The sequence below is a fragment of the Pinus tabuliformis genome, chromosome X (assembly GCF_031772625.1).
Source record: "Pinus tabuliformis cultivar Carrire ecotype Pingquan chromosome X, CPIR1, whole genome shotgun sequence".
Lineage (NCBI taxonomy): Eukaryota > Viridiplantae > Streptophyta > Pinopsida > Pinales > Pinaceae > Pinus > Pinus tabuliformis.
Window position 1 is genome coordinate 1,592,810,406 of NC_142308.1, and position 8,198 is coordinate 1,592,818,603.

Consider the following 8,198-nt stretch of genomic DNA (forward strand, 5'->3'; position numbering starts at 1 on the left):
GGTGTCTCCTCATTCATTTTCAGACTAAATAATTGCAGCTTTAGGGAAAATTTTGCATTTGTAGATTTTACACCAAACAATTGAGCCAAATGTTCCCATATTTCCTTTGATGTTTTAGTAAGATCTACATGATGTAATTGTGAATCAGAAAGAGCCAGTCCAATAATAGACTTAGCTTTGTCATCTCTATTTTTCCATTCAAATAACTCTTTGGCATCTGTAGGTGCTGCTTCTGAACCATTCACTATTCCCCACAAATTTTTATTCATTAATTGCAGTTGTATTTTTACTTTCCACGAGGGAAAATTCAAACCACTGAATTTGTCTAACACCATAAACTCCATGATAAAAGATAATACCTTTTCTAGTCAAGATGTTGGAGGCCAAAAACAGCACCGCTCAGGAGATCGCTGCTCAGGCAGAACAGAGAAACGCCCAGTTTCAAACACTCAGGAGATCGCTGCTCAGGCTGATATTGGAATCGGAGGCAGAACAGAGAAACACCCAGTTTCAAATGCCACAGACGGAATTAAGAATTTGTTTTGGCCGTGTAGCTAAGATAGGAGGAGTGCAGCATAGCCACGTGATTACTGTAGGTCCGCTTTTACACGTTCCTCGCAATTTCTTTGCGCCCAATTGTTTCTCCTTCGATTCCTGAATGTCGTACCTTCATAGCGATTCCCATCTCATCCGATACGAGCTTGCAGTTGGTGTACTGGTCGGCATGAAGCGGAAACCTCAACAGCGGAACGCCATTGCAGAGACCTTGCAAGATCGAATTCCAGTCACAGGGCGTGAAGAACCCACCGACGGAACGATGCGATAGCAATGCCAAATGATGATGGCGGGACCAGTTAGAAGCGACGACACCCTTATCTTCGATCTGATCAAGAAAACCAGCTGGCAAAATCTCTGATAACGACGCATCAGAATTGACAGTCCCAGTGATAAAAATAGCTCCGATTAACATCCAAATGCACCTCCTCACAACACAGGTTCAGATCTAGCTCTGATACCATGATAAAAATAGCTAAAACAGCACAATTACTGAAACTCAATCATATATTATGCACAAATGTGTATGTGCAAAGACACTCACACACAGATTTACATTCATATTACTCTATTAAATAGAGTTTCTGAGATCCAACTTATTCCCATATTAGATAGAGAGGTTGAGAGAATTTCTCAACCATCACAAACCAACTTCTTAAATATGGAATGTAAGCATTAACTCCAACACAGTTTACAAAGGGATGAGTTACTGTTACTGTACCCTTGATTGATCATTTGTTGTAATTTTCTGAATATATGATTTAAGTCTTAAAGTGCTTTGCTGTAAGTAGATCTCATTTGGAGCATTCATTTACTTTTGGATTTTAAGCACTATACTGCAAAACATTACTCTTGAGTAAATAGCCACCTCAGACTGAGTACACTCTTGAAATAAAAAGTCGTCCCTGGGTTGACAATTAATGTGAAGGTAATTAGAGGTTAAAAAGACCCTTTTTACAGCTCCACATCCACCACAAGAACTCCTCAGCAAAATGGTGTGGTAGAAAGAATGAACAGAACAGTTCAACAATTGGCTCGAGCTATGCTAGATGAATCTGGAACTCCTGCAACCTTCTGGGGTGAAGTTGCATTTGTTGTCGTGACTATTCTCAACAAAACAAATGTTTGGGTAAATAACACTCAAACTCCACATGAACTTTGGTATGGTAAGACTCCTACTGTAAAATACTTTAAAGTTTTTGGAAGCAAATGTTTTATCAAAAGGACTGATGAAAAACTTGGTAAGTTTGAACCCCGAGGAGATGAAGGTATTCTTCTTGGTTATTCTTCTAGAAATAAAGGATATAAACGTTATAATAAAAGACTTGGAAAAATTGTTGAAAGCATTGATGTTGTAGTTGATGAAGAGTGCAAAAGTCCAAAGTAGATAAAAACAACAGAAGATTATGAAAATGAGGAAGATGGGGATTACTTTCCCACATCAAATCAAAATTATCTTGAAGAAGAAACCAATGAAGCACTAGAAGAAGATATAATGGTATAAGAAAAGACTGCGTCCAGGTATGTTCAGAAAAATCATCCAGAAACTCAAATTTTAGGGGAAAAGGAGGCAGGTGTATAGACAAGAAGAACTATTACAAGGACCTCAAGCTATCTAGAATTACTATCCTCCACCGAACCTCAAAATGTAAATGAAGCATGCAAAGATGAATGTTGGGTCAAGGCCATGGAAGAAGAACTTGAGCAAATTGAAAAGAATGATACTTGGGAATTAGTTCCTAGACCTCATGATAAAAATATTATAGGAACCAAATGGATATTCAAGAACAAACTGAATGAAAATGGAGAATTCATTAAAAACAAGGCCAAATTTGTTTGTAAAGGGTATGCTCAACAAGAAGGTATAGATTTTGAAGAAACGTTTGCACCTATTGCCAGACTTGAAGCCATAAGGATGTTTCTTGCTCTTTCCAGCTTTCAGAAATTCAAAGTATACCAAATGGATGTAAAATCAGCATTCCTTAATGGAGATTTAGAAGAAGAAGTATATATTGAACAACCAGAAGGATTCATTCTTGGAAATGATGCAAAACTTGTATGCAGACTCAAAAAGGCTCTCTATGGTCTAAAATAGGCTCCAAGGGTCTGATATTACCACCTTGATAAATATTTACTTCAACACGGTTTTACAAAAGGTTCCGCAGATAGCAATCTATATACAAAGATTGACACTGATAAATTGCTAATTAGTATTGTTTATGTTGATGATATAATTTTTGGTAGAAATGAAGAATACATGAGTCAGAATTTTGCTTTAGTAATGCAGCAAGAATTTGAAATGTCCTTGCTTGGTGAACTTACCTATTTTCTTGGTATACAAGTTCAACAAACTAAATATGGTATTTTTCTTTCGCAAACCAAATATCTCAAACAGATCTTGAAAATGTACGGAATGGAAGATTCTAAACCTATATGTACCCCAATGGTAAAATGATGTAGTCTCAGCTCAAATGATGAATCAACAGTATTACATCAACCAAATTATAGATCCATGATTGGTAGTCTGCTTTATCTAACTAGCATTCGACCTGGCATCATGCATGCAGTAGGAATAGTTGAAAGATTCCAAGCAAATCCAAAGGAATCACACCTTCAGGCAGTCAAAAGAATTTTCAAATATCTTCAAGAAACTCAGGAAATTGGACTATGGTATCCTAGAGATGCAGATATTACTCTTCATGCATATACAGATGCAGTTTGGGCATGAAGTGTTGATGATAGAAAAGACACTAGTGGTGGTGCATTCTGTATGGGTTCCAGGTTAGTGTCTTGGTTCAGCAAGAAACAAAGTTCAATTGCTTTATCTACAGCTGAAGCAAAATATGTGGCTATTGCATCATGTTGCACACAACTAATTTAGATGATGCAAACTTTGCAAGACATTTAGATCACATGTACTCCACCCATCTCCATTCTATGTGATAATACAAGTGCCATCAGTATTTCAAAGAATCTAGTCATGCACTCCAAGACCAAGCACACACCCATCAAGTACCATTTTCTACGTGAACAAGTGCTTGAACAAAAGGTCAAATTAGAATATGTTCCCTCCAAAGAACATGTTTCTGATATATTCACTAAACCACTGCCTAGAGAAAAATTTGAATATCTCAGAAAAAAGATGGGAGTAGTTGTTGCATCATCCTACTGTTAAATCCAGTTTTTCAGATGAAGGTTATTATATGCATGTTTCATGAAGTATAGTCACGTATACACGCAGGTTTCTGTGGGTGAAGAAGCGTATATGTTTTTCTGAAAGGAAAAATAGGGGGTCAGACTCTGATATGGGTGCTCTGTCTGATGTTGATGATTACATTCTAACAATATGCTTTATTCATTAATTTTTATCTGACTGACAAAGATGCCTTGATTAATTACTTGTTAACAATGTATAGGTAGCACAGGTTCAGGGGGAGCATTAGAGTTCACACGCATTTTGCATTGTTGGCATTATGGTTGCCGAGTCCAGCTATGGCTTCAGATATTTATACCATTTGTTGCTCATGTCATGTAAAAGTCTAGGGTGTGATAAGTCTTCTCATACATTTGAATGAGTCCTATTGGACAAATGATGGAATTTGTACCCCCACTTTGCATGGGATGGATGATGTAATATTTGTTGTATTTCTGTCATGTATAAAAAAATTTTATATCCCCACTTGGTTGGGTGGATGAGTAAAATCTGGTGTATCCCCACTTGGTTGGGAGATCGATGTATGTATGAGTCATTGGTGATAGGAAGGTCATACTCACTTAGTTGAGTTATAGAGTCATGTTATTATTTTGAAAACTATTTTTTTGCAGACTTTGCATGTGCTCAGGGGGAGGATGGACCTTGCATGGACGATTTAGTGCATCTCAGGATGTACAAAGGGGGAGCTTAATCAGAGAATTCAGCATATACTCAGGGGGAGCATGGACAACATAATTTATATCAAAAGAGGAGAATATCTTGGTCCGCCCTTTGCCCTTGATGTCAAAGGGGGAGAGTGTCTTGGTGTTGTTGTTTCCATCATGTCCAAAAGGTGAGATTGTTGGCATTATGATACAGGTGTTGTCCTTGATGGCAACTCACACAGATGACAGTTCACAGTGCAACAGGTTAACAACAAAGGATTATAGATCAGACTCCAGAGACTGAAGAAAGAGAGGTATATGCTGGTTCACTTTGTCAAAGTAGCGTATACATGCGAGAACACAGAACAAAAAGAGTGTATACATATACATGCACTTTCACAGAAGGAAAAGTGCGTCTAGGATGGAAAATCAAGGTTTTGGTCCGTGGTATTGACCCTAGATATTTGATCCAAGGTATTGGTCCTAAGTGGTTTTGGTCCAAGGTATTGTTCCTAAATGTTTTTGGTCCAAGGTATTGAAAAAGGGCTTAAATCTATTTAAGGAGGAGAAGATCATAAGGCCATGGTGTGTAAACAATACGATTCTAAGGAATACTTCTATCTAAAGTATATTTTATGTTGCAGGGTTAGGTTTAGGATTAGATCTGAAATATTTATGTGCACCTTGAGTTCAATATTGGATCAGGATCATGAGACTTGAAATGACTTATTCTTGAATGATCTGATATTGGTTCAGACTAGATCTGATGTTTTGCACCTATTTTATTTGTTATCTATCATGATCTGGGTTTGTCTAAAGTCTGGAATTGCAACAAAGTTCTGAGTCAATACATGCAGATCTGTACGCAGGTTCATCTCGGCCAAAGAGCATATACACGCAGGTTCTGTTCTTTCAAGTAGTGTATACAAAAGAAAAGCTTCTTTTTCAGATCTGACTGATCTATCTGATCAAATTTTGTTGTTTTACTATTGTCTGTCAATGAAGTCTTCTTCGATATGAATTTAAAACTGAATGCATAAGGAGACTAGAATTTGATTGATTGATTGTATAAGTGATAAGAAGTGATCATTGTCCCTGCCAGTGTAAATCTCTGTAAATTGACAGTAGATATTCTGTATATTGCTAGTTGGTATAGACTTGATTCAAAAGTTTATGTTTGCAGTAATTTCGAAGGTATACGCAGGTTTGATTAACAGAAGTAGTGTATACACACAGTTTAGGTTCAACCAAGTAGCATATACACTCTAATGCATGATTTTTGAGGTTACACCTAGTTCTGAATGATGATACAGGGTTCTGGGTTCAGCACAGTGTTTTGGTGTCAGTGATCTAATTGTTCAAATTAACTGAATGTTGGTTGATGTAGTTTAAGTTTAAAAAGTTTTTTTTGATGGGTCCAGTATGAAAATTGGATGAAATGTGGCCTTCAAGATTGTGGTGTTGTGATTCAGGAGTATCTAGTCTAAAAATTCATCAAACGTGGTCCCTGGAGGAAGAAAGAAGGCCGTAGCCTTTTGTAAGTCGGTGCCTACGTACTAGTAAACATATTGGCTAGTACAAGATCTAGGGGTTTGCAGCTCCTTTCCTGTAGAAGCTGGAAAACTAGAGAAGGTTGTAGCCTTCTGCAGGTGGGTGTCTGCATACTGGTATGATTCTGTGCCAGTACAAGATTGTAAATGTTATGAAACCAGCTCAAGAAAAGATAGAAAAGAAAGATCAACGCCTTAGAATTCAGCCTCTTCGAGGGGGCAACCTCCTTTACATTACATAAATGAACAATTCTTGGATGATACAAATGACAAAACCTCCTTTCTATATATAGGAGTCTAAGGAGTCACAATATAATCCAACCGACCTAACAATAATAATATAAAGCCACAAAAATAACAATAGAGGGATTCTATGGGGCACAGAAATAACAATATGTGGGTAATAGGGGCACAACAATATAAATAAGGGGTATAACTACAATAGTAATGGGGTAATCACTAGTATTATAGGGACCCAACATGCCCCTCTCCTTCAAAAAAAGTGTTGTCCTCAACGCTTGAGCAGTTCTGGATACTTCTGCATAAAATTCTCATCCTCCCATGTGGAATCTTCAGCGGATAAGTTCTTCCACTTGATAAGATACTCTGAAATTGATCGATTTCGTAGCTGTCGAGTTCTTGTTTCTGTGACTGCTTCCGGTTCCAATATAATTTTTCCTTCCTCGTCAAGTTCTGGCAATATTGTTTGAACTGGGAGCTTGTCGCCTATAACCTTCTTTAAACATGAAACATGGAAAACTGGGTGCAATCGAGAAGCTGCAGGAAGCTCCAATTTGTATGCCATAGTACCAATCTTTTCCAACACCTTGTACGGACCATAATACTTTGGTGATAATTTATTATCCTTCTTAGCTTGCTTTAGGGACATTTGCTTATATGGTTGTAGCCGTAGGAATACCCAATCACCTACATCAAAACTTCTTTCACTGCGATGTTGATCTGCCTGTTGTTTCATTCTATTTTGTGCCAACACGAGGTTATCCTTTAAGAGTTGGAGGACTTGTTGTTGATGTTCGATGTGATGTTCCACTGCTTGAACCTTAGAATTTTCTCTTAAATATGATGTGATGGATGGTGGTTGATACCCATAAAGTGCCATAAATGGGGTCATTTTTGTTGCTGTATGGAAGGAAGTGTTATACCACCATTCAGCCAGAGGCAACCATTTGACCCATTGTGTCTGTTTATCAGATACAAAGCAACGAAGATATCCTTCCAAACATTTGTTTACTATCTCAGTTTGCCCATCAGATTGAGGATGATAAGATGAGCTATGAGCTAACTGAGTACCAAGACAAGAAAATAATTCTGTCCAAAAATTTCCAGTGAAAATGGGATCTCTGTCACTTACAATAATCTTTGGGTTTCCATGTAGCTTTTGAACTGTTTCCATAAATGCAGTAGAAACTGTACTGGCTTTAAATGGATGTGATAATGCACAAAAGTGTGCATACTTGGTAAGTCTGTCAACTACCACCATGATGACACTCTTTCCCTCAGACTTGGGTAAACCTGTGATAAAATCCATTGAAACCTCCTCCCAACGTTGGCTTGGAATGGATAAAGGTTGTAATAGACCCGGTGTCTTAATTGTTTCAACTTTATTTTGTTGGCAAACCAAACATTCCGCCACAAACTTTTGAATATCTGATTTAAGGCCATCCCAAAAAAATTCCTTCTTAACCCTGTGGTAAGTTTTTAAAAATCCTGAGTGCCCTCCTAAGGGAGAAGTGTGCAATTCCATAAGAATCTTTTGTTTTAGCTGGGAATTCTTACAGAGGTATAAGCGATCTTTGTACCATAACGAATCATTTTTCCAGCTAAATGTATCAGAAGTACTGGAATCTTGTTGTAGCTTTCGAATAAGTGCCCACACTTCTTCGTCATTCTTCCATTCCTCCTTTGCTTCGTTTATCCAATCTGGTTGGATAATAGAAATGGCACACAACAATGCTTCCACATCCTCATCCTTTCTTGAGAGTGCATCTGCCACCACATTTTGCTTCCCTTTTTTGTAGATGATTTCAAAGTCATAACCCAACATCTTTGTGACCCACTTTTGTTGCTCTTCAGAGGATAATCTTTGTTCTAAAAAGTATTTAAGGCTATCATGATCCGTTTTTACCTTGAAGTGTCTTCCCATTAGGTAGGGTCGCCATTTCTTAAGTGCATGGAGTATTGCCAACATTTCCTTCTCATAAATAGCTTTGCTTA

General features: G+C 37.6%; 1 pseudogene; it reads right to left on the minus strand.

The window, feature by feature from the left end:
- Positions 1-604: 604 nt before the first annotated feature.
- Positions 605-970, minus strand: LOC149146113 (UDP-glycosyltransferase 72D1 pseudogene; annotated as a pseudogene).
- Between the last annotated feature and the right edge of the window lie 7,228 nt (positions 971-8,198).